We start from the raw sequence: 17,242 nt of genomic DNA, 5'->3' as shown, positions 1-17,242 counted from the left end.
GGTTCCAGATTTTGGAACTGTGAGAATGTCTAGGTTAGACCAGTGTTTCCCAAGCTGTTTTCATTATTACCCCCTAAAGAGCCTTGTCAGGTATTCTTTTCCTAATCGCCCTTCTTCCCATGACATTACTGTCTATCAGCATATCTCAGGGCCACAAACCATTGTAATTTCTAAGATTTTTTTCACATACCTCTGCCCTCACCCCCCGCCCCACTCCACCGAAGAAACACCTTGGGGTCAATATCGCCTGCTAAGAATATATGAGCTGGAATCAGCAATGGAGTTTCCAGCCTGGCACTTTCTTCCTTTCAGTGGTGATTGCTGACATCCTGCCCCAGCGCTGCATTTCTTGCTCCTGGTTGTAAATAAACTCCCATCTACCTCTCACAGTCAAACCTTAAGCCTGAAGTAATTTCACTCCTAGGTAATTACCCAAGAGAAATGAGTGACTGTGTCCACCAGAAGACCAGTACAAGAATGTTCATAGCAGCTTTAATTGTAACAGCCTAAAACTGGAAACAACCTAAGTGACCTTCAATAAGAGAATAGATAAATTAGGATATATTCACACAATGGAATATTACCAGCAATAAAAAGGAACAAACTACTGCTACACATAACAACATGGATAAATTGCAAAAAACAATGTAAGTGAAAGAAAACAGACACAAAAGAGCATATATGGTATGATTCCATATCTATCAAGTTCAAGAACAGGCAAAATTGGTTCATGGTGATATTCAGAATAGTATTGATAGTTACCTCTGGGACAACTTAGAGGGAAATTTCCTCCTCTATCTTGAGCTGACTGTTACATAGGTGTACTCAGGTTAAAATGTGTGTACTTATATAAAAATAAAAATTCTAGCTATACACTTAAGATTTGTGCACTTATCTCTGTAAATTACACCTTAAAATTTTAAACAGGTCCTTGAAAGCTCCTAAAAAACAAATCAGTCAGAGGTGCCTGGTTAAGATGCAGATTTCAGGGTCCCATTCAGAGACCTACTCTATAGGGCAGGGCTGAGAAACTGACCCTTATCCAACGCCCCCGGTTATTCTGATGCAGGTTGTCCTGGCATTACCCTCTAAGACACACTGGTCAACAGCACCAAGGCATGTGGGATCTTAGTTCCCCGACCAGGGATCAAACCAGCGCCCCCTGCATTGGATGGGTGGCGTCTTAACCACTGGACCACCAGGGAAGTGCCCAGGTCAAGAGTTTTAGCAGAAGGTATTTACTGGCTTCAGTGGCATCTTGGTACATGTTCCCATTCCATAAACCTAAAGAACTTGGAGTGAATGGAACAAATGTAGCAAAATGTTCCCTGAAAAGCTGTGAGAAATGCAACAAAAATAGACCCCTATGTCCTATAAGCTTAAATTGAATCAATGTGAAGGCAAACTGCCCCCTAGGAATGAAGGCTATGATGTTGGAGGCAAGGAAAAAAGGCAGAGAAAGGGACCCTTTAGACTAAACAGTTTTGAATTGCTGCACTTCAGTACTCTGGTTACATCCCACCCTAAATCACTGTGTGTGGAAGGCAGAGAATCTTATCTGTACCTGAGTACTAGCTCCTCCTGTTGAGCTGTGTGACTTTGGGTTACTTAACAGCTCTGATCTTCAGTTCCTTCTCTCTAAAATGGGAATAACAGAATTTACTTCATGGGGTTGTTGTAAGGATTAAAAGAGAGAAAGAATATAAGGACATTTTACCATATTTAGGGAAGGATAAAAGTCTTTTCCCCTCTACCCTGTTAGGTTCTGTACCTGGGCCCTGTAAATTAGACTGACAAAAGACACATTAACAAGGGAGAAACAAAAAGAAGTTTATTAACATGTGCATTGCACATACCCATGGGAGTACCCAGTGATGTGTAACTCAGAGGGGTGGTTACAACTCGGGCTAGGTGGCATCTTAACAAAAGAACAACACACTTTGAGAAGTGACAAGAAAAGGAAAAGGACTTTGAATTGCTAGGGCAGCAAATTGTGGGAAGACAAATACATGGGGGAACGAATGAAAGACAAAGTCTTGTTAGTAAAGTTTGTTATATAGATTCCTCTGGTGCCACCTCTGAGCTGATAAGGGTCTAGAGGTATTTCCAGTGATGAACTTCTGTCCTTTCTGGTAGAGAGGGGAAAGGGACACCTTTATAAACTTCTGTCCTGCTTTTAGGCAACTAGGGAGAGGACAGAGAGTTTTTCTTACATCTGCTTCTTCTCAATTGCCGGCAGTTCAGAATAATCCTTATACCAGAGTGGCATATTTGGGGGAGGCATATTCTGCTACCAGTCATATGCCTGGCATGCAGAAGGAGCTTGTTAAGTGTGGCTTTCCTGAAATTTAAGTTGTTTGCACTAGCTTCAGCTCCTCATTCACACATCAAATATTTATTGGGCACCTATTTTGTTCCAAATACTGAGGGGCCAGGGCTGGAGGGATGGATGAGATGTAGACACGCACAGCAGATGAGGTGGGCAGAACGACCTGGGAGGACAGGAACTGGGGATACGCTGCACAGTGCAGGCAGCAGCCCCACCCCAGTCTCGGGGACCAGGGACGGTGTCTCAAGTTCCCCCCAGCTGAGTTTAGCAAGATAAAGGGAAGTTGCCAGAAAGGCTAGCACAAGGACAAACAGAGGCCTGGGGTAAACAGGGCATCTAGCTGTGTAAACTTTCTGGGTTCTCTTTCATGGGGTGCATTGATATGAAAGCCAGCATCTAGGGAGAGATTGCTGTGTGCCAGGCACTGGGTCGGATGCTGTGAGGAACTGAGGCTAAGTCAGTCCCTGCTCTCAGGAGACTTTCATCTGAATCAAGCCCTCCCCAAACCCCTACGGTAAAAGACAGCAGGGGATCGAATTACACACATCATTTGTATCTGACCTACGCTGTGAACCAACTGCTAGTCCGCAGAGGGGAGGGCTGCAGTCTTGGGTGCTCTTACTATTTGGCCCCTGGACCTGGTAAAAGTCTCTGACCATGGAGGGAGTCGGCAAGCATGCTGACTGGCCCAGTCCCACTACCTCTATCGCCCTCAAGTTACAACATTTATGAGGTTCTGCTTCTTGGAAGTCAATTGCCAGGAAACGCTCGTGAGTGGCAGAAACCATACTCCACCTCTGGTAGGTCGGCAGTATCTTTTCCCAGGTATCTCAGGCAGAATCCAAAGGCCACCATGTCACTTTGTCATATATTCTACCTCTTCAAGAAAACTTATGCTCTCTGTGAAACTGAGCAACCTCTCCAGGGCTGTGAGAAGTGGTTCATGCTCAGCGGCTAATACTAATAACTGTTTAACATCGGCTCTGCAGGAAAAAAAAGCCCTGACTTGTTCACCAATTTCTATGGTGTAAATACTCCCACCATGACCAATGTCAAGCTGCCAAAGCTACGCCACTGAGTGTGGAGTCGGGAAGATGTGTACGATCAGCTCTGGACCGTGGAAAGGAGCCTCTGCTCCAGCACACCCCTGGGTCATGCTCTTGGCAGCCCCTGAAAGGTGACTTACCAGAATGATTTGTAGATGTAACCTCAGTGATGAATAACGGCATATTCTTAACAGCCCAAAAGCATTGTCTGAAACACCTTCGGGGACTAGAGTGACCTGCTCTCAGAGCTGGGCTCACGGTTCTATTCTTCTCTGGATCAGGCTACCTTCCATATCAAGTCCCATCATTTTTCTGCCCAGTCACCTCCTACCCATCCATCCTTCCATTTTCAGTTAAGTCACTTCCTCAAGGAAATCTTCCCAACACTCCAGCCTCCACTTAGCTCCTCCTACCATGAGCTCTCAAGGCCCCACCCACGTCTCCTTGCTGGGCTCATCACAGCTTAATGTTAAATGTTGTTGGTGTGATTATTTGATTTGTATCTTTCTCTCTCTAGACTAAATTCCCGAAAGGCAGAGCCTGGTCACCACTGATCCCTCCCCCAGCACATGATGGGAGCTCAGAATATACTTGTGGGACAATGAAGTAGATGTTGTGAAGAAGAGTCTAAACCAAGAGCGCCGACACAGGGCAGAGGCAGAACTTCCTTTCAGGATCGCCCCACAGCGCTCTCTCCACCTTCCGTCGGTCGCAAGGTTTTCAGCTTCAGGGTCAATTTAGCCCCAGGGTCATCCTCATCCAGTAGAGGAAAAAACTGTCCAGCTCTGATGAGAAGGCCCTCTTGCCATGGGCTACCACTAGCCTTACATGGCTTGTGTACAAGTGAGACAAAGATCTCCTCTGGCCAGATGCAGCCCCAGGGACCCTTGATTTGCTACAGGATGCTCTTTGGTGAAGAAAAGTGCTCCTCTTCCTCAGAGCACACAGCTTGGTGGGCAGCACTGGAACTGAATTTCAGCCCTTAGTCCAGCACCTTTGTGCCTCATACAAACTGCAGAAGTATGCATAGCAGCCCTGCTGGCTTGGCCTCCCCAGGAGCCAGCCTTGCCAAGATCTAGGAACAGAGAGTTGAGGGCAGAGGGAACAGCAGTGCAAAGTCCCCGAGGCAGGGCTGAGCTCAGGCATTGAGAAATAGGAGGAAATCAGAGAGGGCAGCAGGGGCCAGAAGGGGAAGGGCTTTGACTTAAGTGAAGAGCTTATATTTCACGTGTTGTTGAATTGAACGGAAGTCGTAAAATTGGATAAAACAAGAATTTTCAGTCTTATTGTCATGACCTATTGACCACAATGGGAATAGACCCTGAGGGAATGTACCAAGGTGGCCCCCTTATTATACACAATAGTTTGGGGACCAGGTCCCCTCCCAGGTCATGCAAGACCTGAGCCAAATTATATTGTGAACCCTCCTTCCTCCACCTTCCCCTCCAGGTAAAAGCAGGTTACAATAAGCACGGAAGATGGCCTTAAAGGGGTGGACATTTATTGTTACATGTACCTATCCCCTTTCCCTTCTTTTGGAATTGTTTCTTTTCCTAATCCAAACATGTGATTTGAATGAGGGCTGCCATGTTCTTACAGACCTGGCTCTTGGCCTGAGGTGGAAACTTGGCCTTAACTAAACCAGCTGAATTCTTCCCTAGGATTTTAAAAATATGGACCAGAGAGACCTGAGTAACTCCTTTCTGTTGCATTTATTTTCCTTTTTTGGAGGTGAGCACTTATTACAAAACTAGGCTTGGGTATAAAGGATACAATGGTAATAAAAGGAAAGGACACAGTCCTGCCTCCATGGAGGTTGTAGTCTAGTGGGAGGGACTAGACTAGTCCCTCCTACTAGATTGTGAAATTACAAAGGGAACAATTACTACAAAGAAGAGGCTGGTGGTACTCTGAGACCTGTGATGGGTGAAATTGGTCATGGCTGGCTTCCCAGAGGAAGTGGTGACTGAGCTGAGATCTAGGCATTGGGAATGGCACGTGAGAAGACTAAGTGGCAGAAGAGAGCATGGTGAGTATAGGCAGAGAGGATGGCATGACTTGAGAAGAGGGAGAAGGTTGGAGTGTGGTCTGATGCCAGATGAGGATAGAGGTGTAGGAAGAGACCATTATGTGTTAGGAACTGTGTTTTGTTCTAGTTATAGAGACCTGTAATAGGAGTGGCTTCAATAAGATAGACATTTATCATTTCTCACCTAAAAGTTGTCTGTAGATAGAAAGAAAGCATCTTTATCCCAAGCTCCTTCCACCATTTTCTCTGCCATTTTTAGTGCTCATTTCCATCTTCAAGTTCTCCTCATACTCTCAAGATGACTGCTCAAGCACTAGCTATCACATCCACATTCCAGGCAGAAGGAGGAGGAAGGCATAAGGGCAAAAATGGCAAAACTTCCAGCTGAGTCAGCCTTTTATAAAGGACTTTCCCTAGAAGCTCAACTTAATTACTTCTGCGTACATCTCATTGTCCACCCCTGACTGCAAAGGGAAGCTGGAAAATGTGATCTTTTCAGCCAGGTACGTTGCCACTTCCAACAACATGGGGATTTTGTTACCAAGAAAGAAGGGGAAAATTTCAGATGCCTTTGAGATACCCAAGAGTAGATACCAGGTAGGCAATTGGCTACATAGGCCTAGAGCGTGGAGAAAGGTCTGTGTTGGAGAATAAATATGGGAACTCTCTAAGTAGAGATGGTGATTAAAACTGTGAGGATCTCTGAGGGAGGAAGTAAGAGGACCTAGGATAGAGCCTCGAGGAACTCCAACATTTGATGGTCAGGTAGGAGGCTAAGCCAGTCAAGACAGAGAAAGAGAGGGATAGAAGATGGGAAATGTGAGGCTGTGGCACCACCATGTTGGGGACAACCCCTATCTGCAGGGAGAGAGAAGAAAGCATCCTTGTAGAGAGTTAGCCAGAGAGAAGGATTGTGGGAGGAGGAGGCAGGATGAGGGAGGGATGTTTTCCCTGGTTCCCTCATATCTGATGCCCTGCCCTTCCTGTGATTGAGCTGTTGAGCCATCTTTTTTGGTTTTTTTGGTTTTTTTTGGCTGCGTTGGGTCTTTGTTGCCACGCGCGGGCTTTCCCTAGTTGCGGCGAGCGGGGGCTACTCTTCGTTGTGGTGTGGTGTGTGGGCTTCTCACTGTGGTGGCTTCTCTTGTTGCGGAGCACAGGCTCTCAGCGCGCGGGCTTCAGTAGTTGCGGCACACAGGCTCTAGAGCGCAGGCTCAGTAGTTGTGGTGCACGGGCTTAGTTGCTCCACAGCACGTGGGATCCTCCCGGACCAGGGACCGAACCCATGTCCCCTGCATTGGCAGGCGAACTCTTTTTTTTTTTTTTTTTTAAACATCTTTCTTGGAGTATAATTGCTTTACAATGGTATGTTAGTTTCTGCTTTATAACAAAGTGACTCAGCTATACATATACATATATCCCCATATCTCCTCCCTCTTGTGTCTGCCTCCCACCCTCCCTATCCCACCCCTCTAGGTGGTCACAAAGCACTGAGCTGATCTCCCTTTGAAGCAGAATTTCTTAACCAAGCTCTCTATCCATGTACCTGAGAGAAATAGCAAAATCAGATCTGGCCAAGTGGCAGAAGGAGTTTTAAGTAGTAGGGAGAGGGCCAATAAAACTATTGTTCATTTTTTGATGAGGGGTGGGGAATGGTTTGAGTAGAAAGGACTAACTGATAAACCATATCCTATTTCCACGTGACTTTGAGTTCCCTAGTACTGGTATAAACAAGGATATGAAACACACACATCCTGCCCGCTCAGGCAGCTAACTAAACCAAGTAACTGTGGCCCACCACTGGCCATAAGCTTCTCCAAAGCTCCTTTTCTAATCCAACCTATTATACACATGTAAACCATCAACTTGCCCAATTTGGGAAATAAACATGGAAAATAGTGCTCGGTCCTCATCCTTTTCACCACAGGAGGTATTGGAGATGGGTATTTTGACGCAAGCCCGTCTCAGCAGGTAAAATATCACCTATCCTTGTCTACTCTCTTGAGAAGGAATTAGGCAACTGGGATGAAACAGGAGAAGTGAGCATTTTATTCAGGAAAGGTGATATACAGTAAATTTCATACTGAAATGGATTTATTCTAGGAAAAATTAGTCATGAACAAATGCTAGATTTCTTATAGGCTCAAGGTTTAATCGAACTAGTGGGTAATTGTCCACAAGAGATTGTCTGGTCTTGAGAAGTCGTATCACCATGCTCCAAGCTTGGGTGTACTGTCCACATACTTCACCACTTTGAAGTCTTTGCTCACAAAGCTTATGGCATTAAACTGTTTTTGGTTTCCACCTTAAGGGATATGAAGCTTTTGTTTGTTCTAGATCAGTCACGGAATTAAAGAAAACTCAGCTACCTCTGAATAAGCCTACTCCTTGAGTCACCTTGAGTAATTTTCACTTATGTCATTAGTAATTGGAGTGAGGGAAAAAACTTCTAATGTGCAACTCTTAAGAGCCTAAGTCATTCCCTACTAGAAAATTAAGAGTTTAGTGATTCATACCAACTCTTCTAGGCCAAAAAGATGCTTCCGATTATATGACTAGGTAGTCCCTTATGTACCACCTACTTGAGCCCCTGGAGAGCTGGGCCTCCACCCCAAATCGTCTCCCTCTGTCCACCCTACTTGTTAGGGTACTCAAAACTTTTTGGCTCCTCCTCCATTTAAATGAAAATTCCCCTCAGGAGAGCATTGTCTTTACCTTAATCTGTATTGATTTTTTGTTTTTGTTTTTGGCCACGAGGATTGTGGGATCTTAGTTCCCAATGAAGGATGGAAGCCACACCCTTGGCAGTGAAGGCATGGAGTCCTAAACACTGGACCGCCAGGGATTCCCTACCGTAATTTGATTTACAGAGGGGAGCAGACAGAGGAGAACAGGCTTTCTTTGGTTAAGATTTCCACTCAGACTTCCTACTAAATATAAAAGTCACTGCCTCAATCTATTTTTTTCTCCTTGGGTCCCCAAATCATTGCTGGGAGGAAGTTTGGAGAATATCTCAAAGGTAGGATGGCAGGCAATATTTTGTCAGTTAAGTGCACAGATCCTGGGTTGTGTTGGGATCTGCTACATACTGGCTGGGTGACCCTGGGAAAATTACTGTAACCTCTCAGTGCCTCGGTTTCCACATCTGCAAAATGGGGATAATAACAGAACCCAATTTATGCATCTAAAGTATTAACTATGAGGATGATGATGATGATGATAATCTTTCTCCATTCTTCTTCTCTTCTCTGATCTACTGAGAATGACTTCTTTTCAGTTCCCTAAAACTTTCTCTCCCTTGACATGAGCCTTCTAGAATGCTATTCTCTCTTCTTGGGACAACCCTTCCCCACAACTTCACCCCTCCACCCTCACCTAACACACTCAGGTTTTACCTTAGATATTACTGATATGGCCCTGATCAGCCACGCCCAAGTCTAGGGTGAGTATCTGTGAAAATATTCCAACCACACCCCACATTTCTCCAATTTAGCACCTATCACATGGAATTATAAGTGCCAGATTAGACTACACTCCCTGAGGACAGGCACTGTGTCTGTTTTATCCAAGGACTGAGCACACAGTTTTGATAAGGAATGAACCCATAGATAGATGGATGAATGTTAGACAAAAGTTTACTAATACCAATGTATGGAAACCCCTATAGACACTTCAGTGGAGAGGGTATGAGAATGGAATTACCCAGAGAAGGGATCTTTGCTATCAAATACAGATTTAGTGCCTAGATGTTATTTACTTGTCTTTTAAAAACTGATGGCATTTGATGCCAACAGCTCAAAAACCATTTATTATTTCATTTAACTTTACCTCCACAGATGTAGCAATAATATGTTACCAGGATAACAATACCAAGAAGTTTCTTTTAGGTATTTCTTTTTTGAATTTAGCAGAGGACAAACAGGAAGGAAAAACAGGAATTGAATCCCCTAGCATGTGGTCATGTGTCTCTGTTTCTCAGAGCCTCAGTTACAGTGAAGAGGTGAATGACATTTAGATATGAAGCTAGTGACTTCGGGTCTCAGTCTCTGGTGAAATAGGGTATTTCCATTTGGTAATCACTGCTCTAAAAATGGTAATAGTGTGTGGCCATTCTGCTGAACAGAACTCCAGCCCAAAGGAATTTCCCTGGGAGCCCTGCTTCAGCCATCTCCCTGGCCCCTGGGAAGTGTTTGTCTGATTTTTGCCCAGTTCTGAAGGTGAGGTCATCATCATCACCCTCTCTATTCAGGGCACCATCCTGAGGGTACTGAGAAGCAAAAGAGTAGGAGATGGACATGGTGCCCATCCAGGAGGGAGCAGAGGGGAGCCAAGGACACACAGAGCCAGAAAGGGAGCTAGGTTTTGCTCATGGAATAGGCGACTGGACAGGCCAAGGAGTGCATGAGGGAGCAGAAGAGGTGGCCATATTGACAAGTTAACAGTGAAGCAAAGGAGGCAGATGAAGCAGGAGTGTGTCCGAGAAGCAGGGCAGACCGAATGCATTTGTAGGGAGGAGGGGCTGAGCTAAAGAGAGAGGGAAGGGGGAGAGGCAAAGCAGTGAAGTTCAGTGAGAGACAGGAGGAAATCAAGATCAAGATGGGGCTTCCCTGGTGGCGCAGTGGTTGAGGGTCTGCCTGCCAGTGCGGGGGACACGGGTTCGAGCCCTGGTCTGGGAGGATCCCACATGCCGCGGAGCAACTGGGCCCGTGAGCCGCAATTGCTGAGCCTGCGCGTCTGGAGCCCGTGCTCCGCAACGGGAGAGGCCGCGGTGGTGAGGGGTCCGCGCGCCGCGGTGAAGAGTGGCCCCCACTTGCCACAGCTACGGAGAGCCCTCGCACAGAAACGAAGACCCAACACAGCCATAAATAAATAAATAAATAAATAAATAAAATTTAAAAAAAGATCAAGATGGAGGAGGAAATTTTGGGTTGAAAGAACTTTTCTTCCTCCAATACCCAGGGATCAAGACAGAGACATATTTTTAGGGGAGAAGATAGAAGTACAAGAAGTTCATCCTGGAGATGGGCAGTCCTGGGATCAAATGCCTGCATTGTGACTTGGAAGCAGTTAGAGGCTGGAAGAAGTCTTTAAGCTCTGGTTTCATCATCTGCAAAACAGGGTTATCGATACGTTGCAGATGAAGCGTACATACTGCACCAGCCTAGTGTTTGTGGTTGCTGCATAAATGATAGCAGCTATGATTATTTTGTTACTCATCTCAGGAAAGCATGAGGCAAGGACATCTGCAGAAGGGAAACAGGGAGAGAAAAGTTTGGGGCCTTGGGGGAAGTGAGTTGCCATGGGAATAAGACACACAATTAGAAGGTGATTAGAAGGCAGGCCAAAAGGCAGTGAGGACCTGCTGAGGTCAGAGGGCAGGAATTTGGGGCAGTCCACTGGCAACGCTGGGATTTGAACTAGTGGGGCTCAGCAGCCTGGGAGTGGGATCAACATTTTCATGGTGTGGACATTTCCATGGCATTGCCTTGACATTCACGTTGCCAAGGGAAACAGCTGGTTGTTTTAGTTTTAGGGAAGCTGGTCTTTTGATCAGGATTTGCACAACAAAGCACCACTTCAGGGCCTGTGGTTCTTCTGTAGCATTGAAGCCACTGTAGGAGGGACTCCCTGTTTCTCACACAGCAGAGCTGGAAGCAGGTTTTCACCATTATTTTAGTTAGAGCCACTGTTCCCACAGCCTTTGCCTGTGCGTTGGCGGTGGAATGGAAGGTACTAAAGAAGGAAGAGCCAGGTATGTGCCGAACAATAGTTTATGGGAGAGACCAAACTGCAAAATGCCTTTGAGAAGGTACCTCATGCTGTTTGCTAAGCATTTCATTTTTATTTTATTGTTTTTATTTTTGGCCGCACCGTGGGTGGCATGTGAGATCTTAGTTCCCCAACCAGGGATTGAACCCGTGCCCCCTGCAGTGGAAGCGTGGATTCTTAACCACTGGACCGCCAGGGCAGTCCTGAGCACTTCATTTTGACAACCTGAGTTGTCAGTGACCTGCAGTGCAACAAGTACCCTAGAACAGGATTTTTCAACATCAGCACTATTGATATTTGGGACCAGACAGTTCTTTGCTGCAGGGGGCTGTCCAGTGGATTGTAGGATGTTTAGCTGCGCCCCTGGCCCCTACCGACTAGATGCCAGCAGCAGCCTACCCACACCAACCCTTTTATGACAACCAAAAATGTCTCCAGACATTGCCAAATGTCTCTTGGGGAGAAACTTAGCCACGGTTGCAAATCTCTACCCTAGGACGGTGATAATCCTTGAAGGAAAACACTCTAGAATCTACATTTCATCACTTGGCTCTCAGCTGTATCTATCTCTCCTCCCAGCATGTCTCCAAGGACCTTCTTCCTCATTATCAAACCCCTAGTTTTTGCATCACCTATCTGGCAAAGCAGAGCTAAAAGATCGTAAAAAAGTAAATCTGAAAAGCAAGAGCTACAGAAATAGAGAGGCATTTCCTCAGGAGCGGTCCCAGTTTTATAGAGCCTGAAACCTATACAACTTGGAAAGCCCATTTTATGAACACTAATGCCAAATTACAAACACAAAATTGCAAGGGTCCCTCTTGGGGCTTTGGAAGAGGCTGGAGCTAAGTGAGGGGCCGCGTATCTCAGGTTTTGTTAGTTTCACCACGAACCTGCTTCTGCACATCATGCAAACCTGATTCTTAACTCAATTTTCTTCTCTTGCCTGAACTTTCTTTTCCCCCTAGAATACTATGTGGAATAACCCCACAAATGACCTCCAATGTGTTTTTCTCTTGAAAACAAATACTTAAGACACTATCCATTTTGCTTCTTTTTTTGACAAGTTATTGAAGATGAAACCATACTGCTTTCTGCAAAAGAGGTGCAAAGTAGACCTGAGACTAAGTAAAAGAAACTATCTAGATCTTAATTTCCTAGGCTATATGGAAAACGAAATCATTCTACTTATTAAAATAGCCTTTCTTCAAATTCTTGTGACTTACTAAAAATGACCATTAACATTTTCAGTTGATTTCATTTTGGTTTTGGTCAGAGTTTCTTCTGAACTGAGTTTCACTGACAACTTTGGTGACATTTATCCCTCACTTCCCTTTTTTTTTTTTTTTTTTTTTTCTGATGCCCTCTGGGACTGAGGCTAAGGGATGTGCTGCTCTTGTTGGCACAATAGCTTTTCTCTTTGGATAGGCTACACCGAGACCCAATGCTCCAACAATGGCAATAAATCATGTTTTCCTTTTCAAAGCACTCTCATATTTACTCTCATTCATGTTATGTGTAAGAAGCTCTTGTGAGTGCAACATAAACCAGGCTTATTTGGGAATCCAACAATAAATAAGGCCCTCTCCTCACCCCGAAGAGGCTCATGGTCTGGTAGGAATGACAAGTATATATAAACAATGACAATAACAGTGGTAATGGTAATCATTATAATTTGAGTATCTACTATGTTCCTACACTGTTCAAGCACTTTACAAACATTAACTCACAAAATACTGGGCAACATGTGATACATATAATGTTATCTGAGGCCATATGAATTACAGCTGTGGTGGAGAGCGCCAGGAAAGCTTCATGGAACAAAAGGGATTTTAACTGAACTCTTGAAATCACTATGTTTTATACAGGCAGAGATGCTCCAAAGTATCAGACAGACACTTATTTCTTATCATCTCACCCAATATCTGAGCCTACTTATAATAATAAAAAAAGGCAGCCGCAATAGAATTGTTAAAACAAGAATGAAAACACTAAGGTCACATTATGGAGAAGGGAGAGCTGTACGAGAGAACCTGTATCTATTAGGACTATTGCTTAGAACTGAGGTAAAATCTGTCTTGGCAACTTAGGTATAACGGGTTTCATAACTTCAACTTCTTTCTCAAAAACAGACATACATGCTTGCTCTAACCTCTAAGAAAATCGACAGGATGAATCTTTATCTGAGGGGGATAAAAGGTAGTAGAAATTGTTTTTCACAGATACACAAAGGTCTTTCAGGCATTTGTTTCTTACACTTAAATTATCGTCCCGTGATGGCATTTCTGTGAGAAGCCGAGAAGCTGCAATCCAAGAATGCACCCTTCTGGTGTTCTAATTCTAACCGGATCCAGGGAGGGAGCTTAGAGCAGTGCTTTTCAAACTCTAATGTGCATCCCAATGACCTGGGGTTTCTAATTCAGTCAACCGGCTTGGGGTGTGAGATTCTGCATTTCTAACAGTCTTGAGAGGCAAGGGCTCAGAACAGTAGTTTTCAAATGTGAGCATCAGAACCACACATGGATGGCTGGGCCGCAGCTCCTGAGTTTCTGATATAGAAGTTCTGGGGTGGGGCCCAACAGTTTGCATTTTTTTTTTTTAAACCACTTTATGGAGAATGATTGACATACAAAAAGCTGTAGATATTTAACATATATCTGATGAACTTGGAAATAAATATACACCCGTGGAACCATGACCACAATCTATGCCATAAACATATCCATTATCTCCAAAAGTTTCCTCCTGCCCTATTTATTATTATTAAATTTTTTTGGTGACGGGAGTTTGCAGGCCTAACAAATTCCCCAGGTGATACTCATGCTACTGACTACCACCCCCCGCCCCCCACACGCCAAACCACCATCACCACCACATTTTAAGAGCCACTGGCTTAGAACAACTCTCATGAATGTGAATGGTCCCTCCTGGGCTTTGCAGGAAAGTTGGGGGGATAGAGAATTCAAGATGAAACAACCAAGATGGGCCTTTCCAAGCAGGTATCTTATGAGCTTAAATGAAAAGGGATCCACACACTTTAGATAATGAAGATAAGGATAGCTAGCATTTGTTGACATTTTCTCTGTGCACCAAACTAAGGGGTTTAACTCACATTACCTCACTCGGCAACCAGCATGGGCAGCAGACTTGGTGTTTGATGTGTAGCTGAAGAGCCGGCCCCATGTGCGTGTCCGGAGGTGGTGTCTCGGTTCAGCGTTGTGGTCCGCAGAGGTACCTGCAAGCAAGGCCAAACTGGCCCGCAGGAAACACCTTTAGATCTGGACAAGCAGCCGCTGATTTCTGCTTCACAGGCCTTGCAGGAAACAAGCAAAAGAATTTGGGGGCAGGTGTTAACAATCATCTGTCTCAACCGCAAAAGTACCTGAATATAGAACAGAGTTTATCAGCCCTGGCCCATGTCAGAAGCATCTGGATGCCTGAGACCCATCAGGGGAGAAACCTTTTTTAAAGCTCCTCAGCCAGAATTGAGAACTAATGGTATAGGTTTGATTTGGGGCAAGACCAATGGGGGAGGGGGAGGGCAAAACCCAAACTAACCAGCAAAACGCCTATTCCCAGAATGGATCTCTTGAGGGTTTGCCAAATTGGCCAAATTGGTTTCTTGCTACTCTTTAGAGCAGTAGTTCTCCAATTTCAGGACGCATCAGAATCACCTGGAGGGTTTGTTAAAGCAGATTACTGGGCCTACCCCCAGAGTTTCTAACCCAGCAAATCTAGGGTGCATTTCTAACACATTCCCACATGAGGCTGATTCTGCAGGTTCCAGAAACTTGGTTGCTCTCTCTCACCCTCAGAGGCATGTCCTCGAAGGCCACTCTTGCTGTCAGCCATTAGCACACCGGGTCCTCCAGCCTTCTCTCCACCAGACAGCCCTGTCCTCTCCACCACCCTGAGGCACGGAGACACAGCACCCAGACCCAGAGCTGGAGGTCTTCCCCCCTAGAAGGAACAACACCAACAAAGGCAGGAGGCAGTGTTCTCAACACAGGGTGCACTCTGGAAAATGCCCAGGCCAGGGCTTCACCCCCAGGAATTCTTATTTAATTGGCCCAGGATGGGAACTAGGCAGCAGTTTTGTTTTCTAGTTGGAGTAAAATAGACAAAAAACAAAAAAGTGCACAAATCTTAAGTGCGCAGCTCAGCAAATTATCCAAACATGTATGTATTTTTAATTTGTATAAGCATCACTGAGGAAAACACACACACACACACACACACACACACACACACACACAAACATCACCAGCAACTCAGAAGCCCTTCTTGTGCCCTCCCTGTAAAATCTACTCATTCCCTCTTCTCCAAAGATAACTGCTGTCCTGGCTTCTAACACCACTGAGGTTTAAGATTTTCCTGATTTTCCTAATTGTATGATATCTCATGTTTTGAGGAAAATCTTTTATGTCAGGTTCCTTTTATTGAATATTATATTTGTGAGATTCACCCATGTGATTGCAGCTGTATTTTGCAAACTTTCAATACTGGTCTGTATGCCATTATATATGATATACCACAATTAGTCTATTCTACTGTTGATGGGCATTTGAGTTGTTTGCAGTTTGAGCGATTGCAAATAATACTTCTGCAAACATCCTTGTACATGTCTCTTGATGCACCTGGGTACTCATTTCTCTTGGGGATAAACCCAGGACTGGAAATGCTGGATCACAGGGAGGTATTGGCTCAACTTCAATAGATGCTGCCAAACTGCTATCTAAGGTGGGTGTACCGATTTACACTCCGTTAGTAGCGCTTGTAAATTCTAGTTGCCCCACATCCTAGCAGGAGAGCAGTATTTGTATAAGCTTGCCGGGCTCTGTTGTGCATCGGGTATTGAGAGCCACTGGTGCCATCGTATGTGATACACTTTGGAAATGGCATATGATCTCACATATGGCGGGAGTACTGGGGGTAGAGGGGATATAGTGTGATGTTTTCACAACCACCCAAGCAGCAGACAGGACAGATATTTTTATTCCCCTTTTGCTAATGAGGACACTGAACTCAAAGTTCATTGACTTGGCGGAAGTAAGATAACCATATAGTAACAGTCATGACTAAAACTCAGGACTCTTGATTTCCATCCCTTTGTATATTCCAACATACAGCATAACGTTATTCATTAGATGTCTAATGTATAGAGGTTTGGGGCAAACCAAACGCCAAGGCACCTTCTCTGTTGTCTCCTGTCCCAGGGTTTAGGAAAGAAGGGAAAGCAGAATGACTCAGACTTTCCCCATGACTGAAGTCTCTGGTCATGGTTGTGAGAAGTACACAGATTCTTCCTTTAGTCAGGGATTTAAGACAGTAAATATGCCCCTTCAGTGCCCGGGAAACTCCACAACCAGAAGGGTAGCTGGTGAGCCTAGGAGCAAGATGGCCTGAGCTTCCCTCAGACAGACTGGGCTCTGACCCAGCCCTTCTCTGTCCTCGCTGGGTGACCTTGGACAAGAAACTCAATGTCTCTGAGTCTCAATTTCCTCGTTAATAAGATGGGAACCTTAACATATATCTCATGTTTTAAGGAATGAATAGCATATATAAAAACCTAACACATATTAGCAGTCAATACAATGTAGGTGTTCGTAATATTACAAGGTAGAGCCCCTTAGCCCTGAATCTTCCATTTTTCCCTCTCTACTGGATCTTCTCCATCAATGTACAAATGTGGTTATTTCTTCTATATTTAAAAACCTCTCTCAACCCTACATCCTCCTCTAGATTGAGCCCCAGTTCTCTCTTCCTTTTACAACTAGTGGCCTTTGAAGCATCGTTTGAACTCACTGGCCGCAATCCCTCCTCTTCATTTGTTCTTGAACCTTTCCATCAAGACTTTCACACCCCCGACTCCACTGACAGGACTCTTCTCAAGGTCACCAGTGACTCTGACTTCGGAGGATTCCCAGTCCTCATCTTACTCACTCTGTCAGCAACAGTCAACGCTGCCTCTTCCTTGATGGGTCTTCTTCACTTGGCTTCCAGGACAGACACCATGTTTCCCCTACTCTCCTTCTAGCTCTTGGCTGGCCCTTCTGTCTTTCAGCTTGTTTTTCT

The 17,242-nt window shown here is 44.9% G+C and overlaps 1 long non-coding RNA gene across 3 annotated transcripts in view; it reads right to left on the bottom strand.

The window, feature by feature from the left end:
• The window catches only part of LOC132377181 (uncharacterized), a 108,417-nt gene that overhangs the window by 52,159 nt on the left and 39,016 nt on the right, over positions 1 to 17,242 (bottom strand). For all 3 annotated transcript variants that reach the window (XR_009506561.1, XR_009506562.1, XR_009506560.1), the window contains exons 3-4: positions 14,977 to 15,127; positions 14,285 to 14,480 (exon numbers count right to left, since the gene is read on the bottom strand). This is a non-coding gene — a long non-coding RNA (uncharacterized LOC132377181). The remainder of the gene's footprint in view (positions 1 to 14,284; positions 14,481 to 14,976; positions 15,128 to 17,242) is intronic.

The sequence above is a fragment of the Balaenoptera ricei genome, chromosome 13 (genome assembly GCF_028023285.1).
Source record: "Balaenoptera ricei isolate mBalRic1 chromosome 13, mBalRic1.hap2, whole genome shotgun sequence".
Taxonomy (NCBI): domain Eukaryota; kingdom Metazoa; phylum Chordata; class Mammalia; order Artiodactyla; family Balaenopteridae; genus Balaenoptera; species Balaenoptera ricei.
This window is presented reverse-complemented; position numbering and strand designations above follow the sequence as displayed.